This window comes from Pholcus phalangioides, unplaced genomic scaffold, assembly GCF_987345545.1.
Source record: "Pholcus phalangioides strain wild (caught in Gottingen) unplaced genomic scaffold, Ppha-v1.0 ptg000011l_1, whole genome shotgun sequence".
Classification (NCBI taxonomy): domain Eukaryota; kingdom Metazoa; phylum Arthropoda; class Arachnida; order Araneae; family Pholcidae; genus Pholcus; species Pholcus phalangioides.
In genome coordinates, this window is record NW_028301604.1 from 32,600,345 (window position 1) to 32,619,755 (window position 19,411).

Consider the following 19,411-nt stretch of genomic DNA (forward strand, 5'->3'; position numbering starts at 1 on the left):
GAACTTGACCCATTTTTAACCTCTCATTCCCGATTTGTGGCTAACTGCACAATTTTCATATTTAACTTAACTTACGTACGTCTGAAGGTTAAGGGAGAAAAGAAAACTCTGACATTAACTTAATTTTATTCACCAGTGACAGTGTGAGAAAGAAAGAAAAAAAAGTGAGGAGACTATTAGAAAATTTATTCCTACAGTGAATATTAAAAAAAAATCCTGTGTATATTAATTAAAAGTTCAGATGAGGTTAAAAAATAGTCAATTTCAAAATAATCTAATCTTAACGCTATTATAAATGAGATATATTTATACATTTTTAAAAATTTAATAAATCTGAGCATTGAAAAAAAAAGTTAATTTAATTATATCTAAAGTTAAAATAAAATTACTTAAAAAAATAATGGGAGCCCCTATCCCATCCATCTACCTAAAACCCAAGCTAACTACTCAACCAATGTCCATATGCAAACGTGGAGCACCCATCCCCTAAAATATAACGCTTATCATCCAATGGGCATAAAGTAATCTTCCTGATGACTGATGTGTAGAGCTGATGTTTGAAATGAGTTATCTTCGTCATGTTATGTCGATGTCTCACTTGATCGAAAAGGGAAGATCTGTAGAGGTGATGACGTAACTCTTTGTTATTGACTGCTTTGCACACTCCTTTCGCTGTATGTTTTTCCTGTTTTCCTGTAACGTAAGAGTACATCTTAGATCTTAGACCTATGAATTCAAGGATAGGATCTCCGGGTGATTCATCTTTCATCTTTCCAAGCACCGCCTTGTTTTGAACATTGTAGAGTCTGTGATCCAACGGATGATTTGATGTGTCGAATTCTTCCATATTTGATGAAATAACACTGTGTAGGTCATCAGTTTCTATGGCGTACGTCAAAGAATCTGTATCAGTGAACAGAAGTTGCGCCTTGTTCCCAAACTTCATCTTCACCCAACCGTAATGAAAGTTGTACATCCTTAATTTGCTAATATCCAGAACTGAAAATCCGACATAAATGGGTCGCATTAACTTCAACTTCAATCTTCTCATCTTGACCGCAGTTAGATCATGGTTAAATATTCTGAAAACTTCGAAGGCGGGGTGAAGCAACTAACTTTTTAGCCTTTTTCTCAGTGTAGACAATCTTGACATTTATGTGTTTCCTTTGGTTTTCTATCGTTTTCCCGAACACAGCGTTGTTCATCAACTTGAAGAATGATTTTTCAAAATCGCTCGATGCTGCTTGGCGACATTTGATGTTGAAATCTATGTACGGTTTAAGTCATGGCCTCTGTTCAAATTCGATCACTCTCTTCACATACTTCAGTTTTAGTCCGTGACCTAGATAAAATTGTAGATTCCTATAATGCACTATATAATTTTCCTTGTCGAATAGATTCGGTGTGAGTTTCGTACATTTCACCGGTTTTTTCGTAGTGTTAATTTTCTCCCAGATACTCTTCATGTGATCAGAATACATATCTTCCGTAATTTCCATGTTTTCTGGCGTTAGAGGATATTCTGAGTGGTCATTATGTAGTTCAATCGGGTATTCCAAGCCCACTTCCAAAACCAATTCCACTTCCAAAAAACCCGGTGAATCCTCGGGTATGCAGGAAAAGTCCATGTTTGCTATTTCTTCTTCGCTCATCCATTGGAAACCTGAATAAGGGAGATATTGAGACATAGCGAGTCCATATAAATTATTGGCATCGCAATACACAATTTCTTTTGTTGGTTCATCAGGATTGTACTGCTCGCTATATCGGCTGTTTGCTTTAGCATAACGTTGCGTAATCATCGACACACCACCTCTAATACCGCTCTCAAACATGAGATGCATGTCGATGTCGGTGAGAAGTTCTAACTGCGCGTTGGTTATCCTTAAACAGCTTTCCGAAGCAAGACCTGGACCTGTGTATAGATGACAGCAGTCGATCTTGTAGTTAGTCAAACACAATTTCCTGAAATTCTCGAAGACATCAGCTAGAAGGACAGTGTCGCTTTTGACGTAGAGGTCGGGATACTCCCCAAGGTTTCTTACGTGAAATTTCTCCCATATGAGTTGTGCGTGGGCATAATCATCTTCGCTAATTGCATCGCCGGACAGGTTACTGAAAAAAGCCTCGCGGGGTGGAAGCTGCATTTCTGAAAACCTGGAAAAAGAATCCATATACTCGTACGGATACACACCCTTCCTCACGAGCATATCTGCTTCTTGAAATACGTCATCCATTAGGTGAAACTCCGATCGGGAAAGATTAGAAACCAATTTTTCTAGCGATGCCGGAAGAAATTGGAGCGAATCTAGGAAACGAAGATCCCCGATAGAAAAAGATATGTATTTTTCCAGGTTGTTGGGTATCACCGAGATGTCTTCACTTTTAAACATACCTGCTGCCTGCATAACAATATGGCTATCGTATCCACGCAAATTATGCATAATGATCGGTACATGACTGGAATGACGTAGTTGTAAGTTGCACGAGTTGTGTAATGCTGCGACGTACTCACCAGATATATGATCGTGATGTCGAACCTTATCTTCGCGGATTTGTTTATCACACACTATACAAACGGCTGCCTCTTCAAATTTCTTTTCGTCATCTATCGTCATGCGAAGGGGTTTCGCAGTTTTGAGAATCCGTTGGATTTCTTCATTCTCCTTCATTAACATCTGTAAGAATATCGGTATACAGTCCTCCCCTCGGTACACCACTGGAAGTTTGTGTAGCTTACTCTCCGGACCAACGATTAGGTAACAGAAGTCGCTGGGGGTATGCTTCTCTGTGTTAATGTTTGATGAGTGCGTTGGGTCTGGTGCACACCGAGAGATTTTTTCCAACACGCACTCAAAATCTGCATACACCGTGAAAGGTACTCTCAGTTGATGTTGGTAACTGGTGAATCTTAACCATTTCTCGTCACCTTGTGGCATGAACGTACGTTGTGGACCGTGTAATTTGCAGTACTTCCTGTGTTCAACTAATAATCCTTCAATCGAAAATCTGTGAAGGCAATACGGACAGTGAAACCGCTTCCCGTCGTGTTTTGTGAGAGTTGAAAGCAGCCTACTCATGCTCTTTATCAGGGCATAATGGGTTGTTGTTTCATTACTCATGTATAATAAATCAACATGTTTAGGAGAACCACTTTTCTCACTCACCCTCAGTGGAAGCAATTCTTTTTCAAATGTATACACATTCATTGAGATGTTATTCTGTTTTTCGAAGCGTTCTATCTGTGGAATTTTCACGGGATAATCTATTCCATGCATATTCAACTGTGATTAAAAATCTTTATAGTTACTCACTCTCTGCGGGTTTTCCGTTTGTGGATGCAATGCGGCCAGTACGCTCCATAGGAAACACTTGTTATCATCATTCTGTATGTTGATGACAGCTTTCCTTTTCGCAATCGATGGAGGAAGAGGAATATATGAGACCGGCGCTAGGGGTATATATGACGCAACATGAATGCCTAACTTCAACACTTTTTCGAAGACCCAACCGCTACCCATATTGATGCATTCGTCAAATGAGGATAAGATTTTGTTGCATGCGGTGTCTGACTTATCATCAAGCCCATCTTCTGAAAGTAGAACCTCAACCCTCGATCTAAAAAATGGTTCAGCGTATTCTATCTCCCCCAACTCTGTTTGTCTCGAAAATAGAACATTAACCACTATATAAAACTTCACACCCTTCCTTTCTTCTAATTCTCGGATCAAAATATCGCGCAGCTGACCCCGGGTATGATTTAAAAATCTTATCAAATCAAACTGCATATCAGGTGATGACTCTATCGTAAAAACGCTAAATTTATTTATGTTTAGTATATACATGATCATAGTAGCAGGTGGTTGTCTCCCAGATATGATCATGTCTCCTCGTTTTATTAATGATAATAAACAAACTTCAAGTTTATAAGCAGTAATTCTATCAACTCTGCGGTAGTGTAGTGGTTATAGTCATAAACATTAACGTATACTGCAGTAGAGTTTTTAGGAAAATCAGAAAAAGAGATGTAAGAGTTCAAAATAAGCGAGAAACAGTTTTATATATTTATTTTTATTTTTTGCAATATTCTGTTCTATCATGATTGTAAAACTTATTAGAATAGATTTATTTAATTCCACCTACCAAAAATCTATTTATCTCAGAAGGAGCTAACTTCTAACACTTATTCAAGAACCACAGCTCAAGAAAGTTAACTCGTGTTCACGCATGAGGTGGAGTTTTGAATAAAAATGAATTTTCCAAATTTTTTTACACAGGACGTGATAGAGAATGATCTTTTTCATTTTAGATTTCCATCTACGACTGTGGTTTCTGGACCTACGTTAAGTGGAAAAACTACTTTAGTTAGGAAGTTATTGAAGTGTAACATTTATGGAAAAGACATAAAAAGTATAATGTGGTGTGGTGTTATTCAACATTTCAACAATGGTTTTTGGAAAAAAGAAATATAAATTTCCATCAGGGGCTACCTCAAGCGTTTGAAAATAATGCCGATATAATTGTAATTGATGATTTATTAGAATCTCTGAATGAAGCGGTCTCTCGCTTATTTACAGTTACTTCTCATTATGGAAATAAAAGTGTAATACTTTTGACTCAAAATTTGTTTCCTAAAAATAAGATATTTAGAAACATCACTCTTAACACTCATTATCTTATTTTATTCGGAAACAACAGAGATTCGAGTCAAATTCAATGTTTGTCGCGACAAATGTTTCCAAGTAAATCTAAGTACTTTATTGATGCTTATAAAAAAGCGACAGAGAATCCATATGGGCATTTGTTGATCGATTGTCATCCGTTAAGCAACAAAACCTTTCGTTTAAGAGATTCATGCTTTCCCGATTTTGATGGTGTTTATTGGGTGTATGTTCCTTCAGCATGAAGTCAATACGTAAGAATTATCATATGTTGGCATTTTTACAAAAAGCAAATCCATCTCAACGTCGCGCTATACTGAAAACGCTCACTGGATCACAGTTAAATTGTATATGTGAAATATGTTTAAATACCCTGAACGGGAATGTTGGAAAAGCAAAAATATCTCAAAGCTTAAGAAATATAAGACGGTGATTAGAAAGCTCGCTGACAAAAAAGTTTCAGACACTGTCAAGAAACAGTTGCTAACAAATCATACCGGAGGTGCATTTTTACCATATTTGATTCCAACTGTAATCAGCGCATTAGGAAGTCTTTTCCAACGATAAAAAATGGCTCAAAAAATGGCTTCAGTCCCAGAACAATATTTGTTACCACGACGTATGCAAATTTCTGAAGAATCACGAACGGAAGATGAAATCGAATCTCTTTTGAATACTAATCACATGGCAGATGATGTTAAGGTTAAGATACTTAATAACATGGTATCAAAAAACAAAAGACTAGTTCACACGCCGTATGAGCCCGTTAAAGTTTCTATTGAAAAGTCATCTGATGAATCGAAGGAAGAAGCTATTCCAATAAGAAATTCTGCCGAATTAGTTGATGAAGATCCAATGGTACAACAAATATTGCTTTCAATTCCACAAACAACCAGAAAATTCGTTCCGGCTCTTATAGATAAAATGAAGCAAGCTAATCTATTTTGGAACAAACAGGGTCAGTTGATTATAAATGGAGATTTGCTACCAGGAAGTCATGTGATTGATATATTTTCATTTATGTTGAGAAACCGAAAGAACATAAATTGGCCCCCGGGCTTTAATTTGTTTTTTCAAGAACTGATCAAGACTGGAATTACTTTGGAATGGATACAAAATGAAGTACTAAAAAGAAGTTTCGCACATACGTCTCCTATACAGATTCGGGGGAAAAGCCTGGTAACACTATCAAAAAAGACCTCCCCTGAAGGCCATGTAAGTTCAGTAAATTTTCCTGAAGGTTATTTCACACCCTCACGAGAAAATAAATTTAAGAGAAAAGAACATAAATTGGTAAGCCGCAGAGAACGGAGTAGAAGTCACGAACCTGCTGGTGCACAATGGTCAAACTATTAGAAAAAATCTACTATAATTTTGAAAGCCCGGCGTCATTTGGAGGTGTAAGAAAATTAGCTGAGCAAGCAAGAATTTCTCAACGGAAAGCGAAAGATTGGTTGATGAGTCAGGATGTGTATACACTCCATAAACCAGTGAGATATCGGTTTCCCACAAGACGAACTATAGCTCTAGGACCGAATGAGTTATGGCAAGCTGATTTGATGGAAATGAAAAAATATTCACGTGAAAACAAAGGAATAAAATATTTGTTAGTCGTTTGTTAAAGTTTCGAAGAAAACTTTTTGTTCATGCGCTCAAAAATAAAACACAAGAACAGGTTTTAGAAGGATTCAAAACACTTTTTAAACGAGAGAAGTGTCAGAAACTTCATACTGATCACGGAACGGAATTTTTTAATCGACAATTGCAAAGTTTTTTTAAAAGTTATGGTGTTCATCATTATGGAACTCAATCTCTGAATAAAGCTTCTTTAGCAGAAAGAAAAATCCGCCAAATTAAGGAAAAAATATATCGGATTTTCACTCACACTTCAAAATATAAATACATTGACTTTTTACCCGCCTTAGTCAAATCTATCAATGATTCTATAAATCGCAGCACAGGTTTTGCTCCGTCAAAAATTAAAAAAATCCATCATTCGACAATATTTAAGAAATTATATGGTTCTAATGCAAACACTAAATTTAAGTTGAATATAAACGATCAGGTTAGAATATCGAAAACGCGGAAAGTTTTTCATAAATCTTATCTACCCCATTGGACACATGAAATTTTTTTAATCAAATCACGATATAAAACTCAACCACCGACGTATGATTTAATAGATTTGAAAGGTGAACCATTGATTGGACGCTTCTATGAGTTCGAATTACAAAGAGTGACAAAACCTTCAAATGCATTTTGGAAAATTGAAAAAATATTAAAATCACGTGGAGTTGGTAAACGCAAACAGTATCTCGTCCAGTGGCATGGTTTCGGACCTAAGTTCAATTCTTGGATTGAAGCAACGGCTTTGAAAAAATGAAAAATCAATTTTTTGTGACACTTGCAAGCAATGCTAATAATGATTTGTTTCCACAAAATACACAGAGTCATTTTGTGACAAAATTGTTCACTCCGTTACATTTAGAAGGTGATTGGAAATGTGCGCTCACTGATGCCATTTTTCCAAAATCATGGCACAATATTACTGAAAGTAATTCAAAATATCAGGTTTCGTTCACAGAGGAGATAGATGAACCTGATGTTAGAGAATATCAAATATTCATTTCTCCTGATGTGGACACTATTAATCAACGAATTTTGCATACAGCTAATACTAATCTGGTATCGTTTCAAATTAAAGATACTGAAGTAATTGTGACTATTCCAAAAGACTATGAGATAAAGATTACTGTTGAGCATGCCGATAAACTGCTATACATGTTGCATTTACCTGTGAAAGACGCAATCATAAATTCCACATCAACGTTCAAGTTTAGGTCTACGGGGAGTGATGTTAGTGAGCAATATTTCAGTCAATAGTCCTAGTGGACAAACGTAGTTTTCTGGTTCCAAATTTCATGATTCCGGTTAAGTACGTCAAAGAAGAATTCTCAAAATTATCATTTTTTGAAGCTTTAAATGAAAATATCAAGTTGATTACGAATAGAAATGCAGTCGAATTTTCACTCGATAAAACTGAAAAATATGTGCAAATAAAAGTTTCAAATGGTTTTGAATTGATCGTCAACAAAAAAAAAATGTACAAAATGTCTGAAATGTCTGAAATGTTCAAACAATAAAAGTTATTTCACAAAATATTTTGTACGCATATTTTTTTTTCTTGTCATTTCTTTATGAAGAAAAACTGAAGTAGATGATTTCTAAGTTCATTAACTTGGAGAGAGAGTAAGTATTAATATAGTAAAATATACAACTGAAGAAAAAAATAGACACACAACAAAAAGTGCAATCATTCAAGTTCTTTATTCTGAAGACCGGGAACAAGTAGAAATACAAGATCATTTATCCCAACAAATACAATCAGAAATTGCTTCAGTATTTCCAAATAATAAATAATTATTGATACGAGCAACAGTTCTCCAATTTATATGATAACTCACAATGAATAAGATAAACTTGAAATATAATCCAGACTAATTTTTCTCTGATTATTTTTTTAGGAAAAATATATTTTACAGTAGACTCCCGATAATCTGACACAAACGAGGAGCCCTACCACGGGGAAATGCATGTAACACAGTGGATTCTAGAATCCTCATACAGGTGAAACTAGGATTCGGATTGGACGTCAACCCGACCTCTGGTTTCCGTTCTCATCCAACAGCCGAGGACCCCCAACTGCTAGACTTATCGAACCAATACTGATCTGAGTCGGTACTCCAGCGAGATCCCCGGGTGGTTTCCTGGGGTCTAAAATTAATAATTAATGAAAAAGATGGCAATTATAAGGGATCCTAGGTTATCGTGTTGCATAAACTTCTATGCAAAGACAAGCAGCGACATGTTTTCCTCTTCTATGCTCGAAGGATCCCCCCCCCCCAAAAAAAAAAACAACAAAAGAACGTCAGATTAGGAACAGGCAGGCTATTGAGAATCTACTGTAATAACAAAACAGTTGCATGTGCTGAAACATTGTTCAGACGTTGTTTCACCTCCATTTTCTTTAAAAGATTATAAATAGTAATAATAACATTTGGCACAAAATGTTCTCACTATTCACTCGTCGCTGGATTTTATAAACCTCAAATTTCATTCCAGCATTGACTTGGTGCAAAGAAGATGAATTAATAGAAAATAAGTATACTCAAACCATGATTTTTTTTGTTGGGTATATTGTATCACGTTTTAAGTAATATTCGAATTTTTTATCTTCTATTCCATTCCCCCCTTCCCCCGAAGTTAATAGAAACGAGCAACGACTGTAATATAAAGATAAAATAAATAAAAGATATTAACAACATAGTTATACTCAAAATGTGGTACAAATACACCCAAACCACTACATTTTGGGTAATATCTACGCTGTTCATCTTCCATTCTTTCACCTCCATATCATGAAGAATATAATACTTTCTTCACTCGAGGGTAATGGATACAGAAAACAAGAATTAAGAGTCTCGTAGTAAGTAATGACCAAATGACTTAACGGTTATTCCATTGTCATCGATAAATTTTTTATCATAGTAAGGAGTTAAGGACATTTTATTTTGAATTATCGTTGACAGTTTATGTTTCCGACTTCTGATAAGAGTTTGTGAATGATGCAACAATAAATCTGAGAATAATACATCTTTGTACATCTGATGCGAAATGTTTTCAACAACGTTTTTTTTAATGCCTTTTGCAGTCTTTTTATTTGTGTTCCCAAAAATGTATGAGTACATCTTGGGTTTGATAGCGCACACTTCTTTAATTGGTACTGATTTTGTTTCGTCTTTGAAACATCCTAATTTTCCTGTATTAGTCTTGCTGTACAATTGATGATTGGTAGGATAGTTGCTAGTATCCATAAAGTGACTGAAATGATTCTTCAAATCAGTATAAAGATCACGCGTATGGATGTGTAATAAAAGTGAATCGGTGTCAGTGTAAATTAGAGAACATTTTTCGTCATAAAAGTTTTTGAAATAGTCGTAATATGCTTTATACATATGCAATTTGCTAAGTTCTAGTACAGTAAAACCGACATATATGGGTTTATTTAACAAAAGATTAGTTTTCTTCAACTTAAAAATTACGAAATTGCCATTTATGCTTTCAAAATATTCTAAAGCAGGATTTGACATATATCTCTGACACTGAACTTTGGTTACTGCGGTCTTTACATTAACACGTTTTCTGACATTTTCACACGATTTACCAAAAAAAGAATTGTTGAGCAGTTTGAAAAAAGATCTATCAAATTCGTTATTTGCTTCTATACGTTTATCATTATTGAATAAAATGTAATCCTTTAACCATGGAGTTTGTCTAAAAGACAAAGCTCTATGTATTTTTTTGATTTTCAACCCCTGTTGAAGGTAGTACTTTAGATTACGATAGTGAACAACGTATTTTTGTTTGTCGAACAAATTAGGTATTAACTTTTTCACCCCCTTATTAAATTTAAGACCCAATTGTTTCATGATTCGTTTTTGATACGGGGAAATCATATCATAACTTATCACTAAATGTTCTGCAACTAATGGAAAGTCGTCAGTTTTCTTATGAATAGAAGCGGGATAAATAAGATCAACCTCAAGAAAATAGCCAGTTTCACTGTTATCTGAAATCTTCGTTACATCCAGTTTTTGAATTTCACGGTTAGAAAGCCATTTAAAATTATCTATTGGAAGAAAATCAGTCATAACTATTCCGTATAAGTTATTCGCGTCGATGGACATGATATAACTGTTAGGTTTTTCGTCATCATAACCATCAATGTATGGATTATTGGCTTTTGCAAACCGTTTGTTAACGTAGCTGATTCCTCCACGTATGCCCGATTCTATGAAAAGATACATATCAACGTCCGTTAGAAGTTCTAATTTCACTTCAGTTTTTTTTAATCCTGCATTAAATGACAAATCCGCTGCTGTAAGAAAATATATGGGATCGATTTCATAATATTTATATGACAATTTTCTGAAACTATTAAAAACATCGGCTAACAGTAAAACATCAGTCATTTGATACAAATGTAGATAGTCCTCAAAAGTTTTACATTGGTAGTATTTCCATATTAGATGAGCATGTTTATATTCAACATCAGTTATTGATTTTCTAGTCAAAATATTATAAAACTTATTTTTTTCTGGCAAATGTTTTTCATTTAAAACTACTTGTGAGTCAAAGTAACTGTATGGAAATATCCCCTTTTGCCTTAAAAGATGGCAATATGCACTTTCACCAAAAACATATTGAAAATAGGGAATTCATAACTACTTATATTTAAATTATGAACAAGAGTAGATAATGATGCGCTGAGAAAATTGAAACTATCGAGAAATTTTATTCTATCCAGAGAAAATGTTGTAAATTTTTCCATATTAACATTTGCTACTTTCCTAGACAAATGTTTTAGTATTAAGTGTGAATCATAACCAGATCCGTTATGCATTATCACTGGAACAAAATACTTATTTCGAAATTGGAGGTTGCATGTTTGGTGGGCGAGCCCACAAAACTCCCCTGTACTCTCATTACTCATACTCCCTGTAAAACTCTCATTTCTCCACGAATGAATGTTTTTTTACATATGTGACATTCGTTCAGATTTGTATGCATTAAAGTTAATTCATTGATAGGAACATTTTTTAAAATGATTTCCGCAATTTTATTGAGTAAAACAAGAAAATGCTGGACAGCATCCTTTCCTACATAGTCTGCATGATAGAGAATTTTATTTTTGTTATTTACTACTACTAGAGCATATGAAATCGGACAGTGGGTTTCTATTTCTTGCGTAGAGCTCACAGTCAGATCCTGTTTTTTATCATCATATAGACTTTTTTGCGTGTAACATTCAAAGTCGGCAAATACGGAAAACTCGTGCTCGACCATTTTTTCAGTTGATTTGAAAAAAAGTTTAGAATCGTTTTTGTTTGGCATGGAGAGTTTTTGAAACTTTCTGTTTAAACAAATTTCTCTATGGCTAAACAACGTTTTCTTTCTTTGGAAGCCGATAAGACAGTTTTTGCAAAAATGGTGAATACCATTTTTTGTGTTCATTAATCGATTAAAAATTTTTATTAAGTAGTAGTGATTTTCAAAATACAGTAAATCAACTACATTTGCTGTCTCCTTCTTACTTATATAAATAGGAAAAATCTCACTATCATAAGCGAAAACATTTATAGAAAAATTATTTTTATTTTCAAAATAAGGAATTTTGTCAATTGCCATAGGAAAAACTATATTATTTGTATTTAAGAGTTTGATATACTTCTTATACGAATTCACATCATTTTTATGAGAAGAAACAGGAAACAGCTTTGCTAAAATGCAGTAAATGAAGCAAAGATCATCTTCACATTTTATGTTGAGTATGCATTTTTTATTTTGTAGTTTTTTTGGCAATTTTACTTTATAGCATCCACCACTAGTACTATTATATTTTCCTGTATGTATGTCAATATGTTTGATAGTCTTTATAACCCACCCACTTCCAAACCTTGTAAAGTTCTCTATTGAGTTTATGATTTTGTTATAAGCGGAATCTAATTTTTCATCAATTTCGAAAGAAGATGTCAAACGTTCTGCGAAAGAGCAAAAATAAAAATCTCGTTGTCTTAGTTCATCGCCAATGTATTTCATAAAAGTAATGGATAAGCAAATAATAAAACGAAGTCTTAATGATAGTGAATTTTTAGAGAATAGATCATGAAGAGAACTTCGTACATTATTCAAAGAAAATAAAGGATCGATGATACTATTGCCAGTGATTTTGTATGTATATGTCTTACTCCAACCCTTAAATGCTGATGATTTTTCCACAAACTCCATTATTATGCACCACACCAAGAGTCAGATGCTATGTCATCAATCTTTCAAATGATGGTAAACAGTATCTACTCCCTTTTTTAACAGGGGGACTTGATCAATTGCAATATTGAAATGCTTCAAAGCAGCATTATCACTCGTAACACGACAGAAGCACATATACCACGTACCTCGAAATTCTTTTACTTCAATTGAAATTCCCTTTCCGCAATACACAGCAAAAGGCGTGATCAACTTCTGTTCATCATATCCATCATCTACCAAAATCACATCGTATGTCGGCGATGGTTTCTTTTTTGAGGTTTTCTTCGGTTCTTCACTCGAGGTTCTCTTTTTAGCTCCGGCTTTTTTCGGTTTTGATGTTGTGGCGATGAGTTCTTCACCGTCATCATCAGTTAGATTAGCTGTACGTTTCTTTCGTTACTCTAAATCTAAGTCTGATTTGGAAAAATGGAAAAAAACTATACTCAGATATATTTTTTAATCAATTAAAAAAATCATGAAATTTGGAATAAATGGTATAGTACTGTAATATCGGAGTTGAACTTCCTGTGTGGAATATCAACTTCATCTGAATTCAATTATAAGTAGTCAATTGACAAAAAAAAGAACGAGTTTGATGTGATATATATTGAAGTAAAAATTATTCAGTCCGAACAATGAGGATTTTTGAGAAAAACTTAAAAAGTAGAACACCGATGAATCTACTAAAAATAAAGACTACTTACTACTGAAACCTCAAAAAGAAAATTAATATATGGTATATTATGGAAAAAGAGAAAGATCCATATTATTATAGATGGATACATTATGAAAATTTCATCAAACCAGAGTATAGTATCATTACATTAGATTTTCACAGTATTTACAAGAAAAAAATTTTCTTACCCGAAAAAAGACATCCTCGGAATATGATTTTGTAAACTACTTGTTCCCAGTCTTCTAAAACGCTAGTAAAAATGTCTTTATATATTCATGCACTCACAAATATCTGCTTTGCAAAAATAAGAAATATTTTTCCATCTAAATGAAAAATAAATACGTGAAGGCACACGAAACATTTTAAGAATCCATCTAATGATTTTCGAGAAATAAGCATCCGTATAAATATAGCGATTTAATTCCCATTTTCTCTATTTGCCAACCTGCCTTTTTTCTCTAAGAATGTTCCATTGCATGGATAAAGAATTCATAATCCATAAAAGTTACCTTTTCTTTCATAATTTCGTTCAAATAAAAAGTTTGTAAGCTTTATTAAATTATTTTCTCTTACGTCCTACATACATCTTAAGAAAAATATGAGAATATTAAAGGATCAAAATATAATTGTGTTTGTACAGACTCCATGTATCATTGTTTCAGTACATCTAAAAGGGATAATAATGAACAAATGAAGGTCCAGATAAGATAATTAATGAAGCGAGAGCATAAATATGATCATTATCATATCTGAAGTCCCTCTATTACATGATCATGGGGCCCAGGGGGTAAACAATCCCACTTTCCTTATATAACGCCCGTTCCGCGCTTGTCGTTAGATAAGGAACTATCGTAAGGAACGTGCTAAGGAAAATTCCTTAAGCGGCACTCTCCCCTTTGCGTTGAGCATTGTCCTTAGGATCACGTGACGGGTTGCGGAGGGAAAAACCGGTCTTTCGGTTCATTCGTTCTTTTCTACGGTTCAGTTCACTATTCAACCAATCAACGTAAAGTAAAAAGTTTACAACTACTACTACGTATTAAAAATCAATATTTCGTCAACATTTGTGGCAACGATTGCTTTATTTACTTTAATTTCGCGTAATGTTTTTCTTTTTTTTACGTTAGATTGCGCACAAGTTTCCTCGAATTTTTAATAACTTATAAGATATTTTAATAATTTTCTTACTGGACGTATAAATTTGTTTTAGAGACAATTCAAGTTTTTTTAATAGAAATTTTATATAAATTACAATTTTTCTGAAAGATTATAATTTTAATTTCTCATGACATTACATCATAGAGGTTAATACAGCAAGTATCATGCTCAATCATGGGGGAAAAATATTGATTTTCCAGCTCTATGAATTTAACGCTCATGTCTTAATGTTATAACGATTCTCACTTAGGAAAATGTATTGAGATTTCTTATTCTTCCATCAGGTCTTGACATGTTGGAACTGTAGCTATTTGCCCCATATACATGTTCGGCAAATATTTGATACTATATATTTCAATATTACTAGAACCATGTCATTCACCATATCTCGCAATAAAATTTTAATTTCTTTCCAATCGTTTTATTAAATTTTTTATCAACTGCAGTGAATCCCGCTTGTTTTTAAAGAAACACTCATGAGAAACTAAGCAGGGAAACGCTTTGGACAGAAAATTTTGATGAGTCGACAAAAATAAGTCATTCTAAATGGGAAGGTTATTATTCGTTTTGTGATTTCAGCTGCATTTAATAAAAAGTAAATTATATAACTCTGGTTCAGATAAATCAAAATCAAAACACTTCATTCCACTGAGCTGTTTAAATCTTTGCATAGAAAACCATTTTCTATGCAACTAATTCTCAAATTTATTGTAGTACAAAAATGTAACATTCATAAACATTTTTTCTAATTATAATCACAAAGAAAACACTCATTTTTTGCTTATGATCATGGATAAATTTATTAGATAAATGTGTGAACAGTATTTCATACACATGTATGATTGCGGCTGTGTATGAATATACATATAGGTGCTGGTTAAATGAGTTGCTTGAAAAACAAAAATTTCTAGTTTTACACTCGTAAGCCATAACTTGTGTCATTGCATTCAACGTTTTTACCTGAAATGAAAAGGGTAAATTGTATGATAGTTTTGAGTATTGAACTTCGTGCACGCCATAAAAAATTCCAAAGATAAAAATGAAAAAGATTCAACTTACCTGCGGTATCTATGGTTTAATCCATCAGTACATAAGTACACTTCATGAGCACCGATTTGTCTTCAACAGGCATGTAATGTCTTCATTTTGCGACTCTCGTTTCAGCAAATGGTCAAGAACCTAATAAGCATTTCAAATAGTATATAACAAAGTACCAATATATAAATAATAGTACCAAATAGTACCATATTTCAATGTATCAGCGGTGTGATGGAATAAAATATGTTAGTTGTCAACTAAAACAATTTCCCAACAAACTGCTAGTACTACTAAACCACATATACAAGTTCTGAGGAATTTCTAATTGACATGCCTTGGAAAGTGTTATGTGTATACATAAGTTTTTGTGTCCTTAGCAAATTAATTGCAATATATAAGGAATGCATGTTTCATGCTCGACTTACTACCATCTATTTTTGATATTGAAAGCGATGATATGTGTTTGAATTTTTGTGCTCTAAGTACTGTATTAAGGGTCAATCTGTTCTGTGAACAGATTATATATATACATAACAGGAGAAAAAATACACCTAGGAGCAATTACTAATGAATAACCTACCCTCAAGTGTCAATTGTACAATTTGAACAACTACATTGAACACTTGTAACAGTGTTCCTACTTAATGAGTATGACACAGTAGTACAATTATTTTCTGAAATTTCTCTACAGGCCCATTAATATCAAGAATTCGTTCTTTATAATTTATTATGATTTATGCTTATATCTCTTGGGGGAAATCATCTGAAGGACCCCAAACTTTAAATCCTTCTCCGCCAGTGATTTGAACTGGCGACAGTGATTTGAAGTTCATAAAACAAAATTGTCAAGCCAATTTTAAATACATTGTTTAATGCAAATGACATATATTATATTGTATTCATAGGTGCCGGAACCTAGGGGCTGAGGACATGCGAGCCCCCCCCCCCCCCAATAAATTTTAAAAGAGGACTGAGCCCCCCAAATAATTTCTGAAAAAACAATGCACTACACCTCCCCCCCTCCTGCATACGTACTCGAGTCACATATATACGGGACAACCAGCAAGTTTCAGCCCCCTCAATGTTTTCATGTCTGCATCTCTGATTGTACTGTACAGTATATCGAAAGATTTAATACATAACTGATAATATTGAAAATTTTTCAATCTGTGTCTGCAACCAACCTATCACTAAGAGTGCTGCAGTAATTTAATGCTTACAAGTTCTGCAGAGAATGTGGACATGGTGCATGTGTGGTTTGGTAGTGCAAATGAGGATTTGCGTGCAATTTTTGACAGAAGTATGTAATTGGTCAGGTATTTCTAATTCTGGAGGGGGGAGGGCTCAGAAAAATTACTCGGCCCGGGGGGTCTATGCAGCACCTCCTAGAGATAGTTGGTGCTGGTCTACGATACTCTTTAGATGGCACGAAAATATGTGCTAACACAGAAATATAAAATGTGACCTTATCAATATAGTCCAAACATAATTCATTATCATGATACATGTTTATATATATATGAACGAATTAACATGAATATAGCTTGCATACATGATCATCTCCCTATCTGTACATAGAGCCGGAACTGGGGAGTGGGGGGGGGGGGACAATCGCCTCGGGCAGCAAAATTTAGGGGGATGGCAATTTTAGGTGGGAACAAAAAACACCGTTGTAAAATTGTCGAATTTTAAAGTTGCAGAGGCGGAAAAATTATGTTTGCCCCGGGGAGCAAAAATCCTAGTTACGGCCCTGTGAGTACATATTATACGAGGTCGGTCGGTAGGATTTTTTCTCCCAAAGCCTCGAGTATGTATAAAGCATCAATATTCATTTAAAATGTCATGTAAAGAAAAATAAAAAAAATGGATTTCATATCATAAGTTAGCCTACCTTCCACTCAACAGCAACTCTTGCCTTCGTCTTTGGCTCAAGCTCCTCGCATAGCTGGCTGTATTTTTCGTTTAGCCTAAATATATTTTTTTTACATTAAATGCGTGTATCAAGCATTAATCTCGCGGAAAAACAGGAGGAGAATTGTTTGAATCGAACATATATCTTCCATCCAAGCACACATCGCGCCGCCATTACAGAGAAAAAGTTGTCGTTACGAGCTAACGAGAGGGGCTTCGTTGTCGTTATCGTTGTTGTTATACAAGGAAAAAATAATTTCCTTATTTAGGGAAAGGCGAGCGGGGAGTGCGGAAATTTTCCCTTTTTCGTTAAATAACGACAAACAGCGCGCGTAAGGAAAAAACTGGTTCTAAGGACAGCGGGATTGTTCACCCCCAGTGCATCCGAAATCCCTTCACCCTCCTTGTCAAACCACTTAATAGACAATGGAAGAGAGCAACCGCGGGTCCAGCCGAACCGTCTTCAGGGAGCTGAAGCCTTTGCAATACATGATGGCAGCTTTCCGGTTACCCCAACCGTCCCAAAAAATGTGGATTTTCTCGGTTGAAAAAACCGCGCTCTGCGGTTGCAGTTGTATCTGTGCGTTGACAGAATAAAACTATAGATGATGCCTTCCCCCCCAACCTCAACCGCGCCGTAGTCAGGTCCCAGCCTAACCTCGATTTCCGTAGGCTGCAAAACCGAGAGCTGCTCTGAGTCACGTCGCGAATGGCGCACGCGGCTCAATTTGCACCTTTCCTTAGGCTAAGCGCTAATTGAGTCGCGTGCAGCTTTTGCGAGTGGGCGGGATCCGAGCACGATGACGTCAACACGCCCCACGAGTAAGACGCCTTCATGTATTAAGGAGTTCTACCCACGAGTAGCGAGAGGATACGTATATTGGAGCACAGTTCATTCGTGGAGTGGACTCTGGACGCGAGTGGACGAGCGTTTTCGGAAAAAAACGATTTCGTGTGGCCCGGAACCTTGGCATTTGGGAGGATCCCAGAGCCTGGATATTATATATTGGTCATTAAAGTAAGCATTAAAATGAAGACATAACATTAATTTAAAATACAAAGTACTGGAATGCTGAAAAATGTCTATTAAAATACCATATATAAAAACGTGAACAAAAAATAATAAAAAATCAGGATTGATGACAATTCGAAATTAGTGAATAATTAAAAACTATTGGAAAAATTCTGATTTTTTTGATAAATTATTCCTTGATTGATGAAATATAATTAATGAAAATTCAGAAGTAAAGAAAAATTATTCCGTAATTTAAAAAAACTAAAGGTGGATTTATACAAATTAATGGAAATTCAGGAATTATGAAAATAAAAGTAAATTCAGAATTTACAAAAATTAAAAATTTAGAATGAATCACGCAATTAATAAAATTAAATAAAGATTATTATGCATCATTATATAATTAATAGAAATTGGAATTAATGGAAAATAATCCCATACTGAATGAAAAATTGGAACTTGTGAAAAGTCAAAACAACTGAAAGGATTGATAACCTAATTTAAAATTTATAAATAATTCCAAAACTGAAAACTCATATTTAATAAAATCAAATCAAATCAATTTATTTATTTACAACATACAGAGATTTAGATTAGTTTAAACAAAACAAAACATATTTATCATCCAGAGGCTGTGATGCCTGTACGGATGATTGAAAATTTACATAATTAATGAATAAAATATCTAAAAACATACGACATGAACAGAAACATTAAAGAAAAAAAAATAGACAGATATACAACATAAAAGAGACAAAATTATCACTGTCAAATAAAAAAATACGTAAAGATAAAAAAAAAAAAATAAGAACGAAAAAACGTACACAACACAAAGAAAGACAAAGTTCTTAATGCATGGCGAGAAATGTAAAATAAAACAAAACATTATAGATAAAAAATATATGAGGAAAAAAATTAAACTCGCACATACATAGACAAACACAAACAAGAACAATTTTTTTTTTATTGAAAAAATATACATAATTAAAGTGGCAAAGCTAAATTGAATAAATTTTATTGCTCCTCCTAAAGGTCAAAATAAGAGTCTACATCGTCTATTGAAATTAATAATTTGAATAATGA

General features: G+C 34.2%; 1 protein-coding gene and 2 long non-coding RNA genes across 8 annotated transcripts in view; 1 reads left to right on the forward strand and 2 right to left on the reverse strand.

Moving 5' to 3' along the window:
- Pde1c (Phosphodiesterase 1c) overlaps positions 1–19,411 on the forward strand; it is a 923,665-nt gene that overhangs the window by 235,503 nt on the left and 668,751 nt on the right. The window lies entirely within an intron of this gene.
- LOC149080349 (uncharacterized) lies at positions 7,970–13,472 on the reverse strand. Its single transcript, XR_016193563.1, has 2 exons — positions 13,395–13,472; positions 7,970–12,943 (listed from the first exon to the last, which is right to left on the reverse strand). It is a non-coding gene; the product is annotated as an uncharacterized LOC149080349 (long non-coding RNA).
- LOC149080350 (uncharacterized) lies at positions 15,084–17,680 on the reverse strand. Its single transcript, XR_016193501.1, has 3 exons — positions 17,294–17,680; positions 15,424–15,543; positions 15,084–15,324 (listed from the first exon to the last, which is right to left on the reverse strand). It is a non-coding gene; the product is annotated as an uncharacterized LOC149080350 (long non-coding RNA).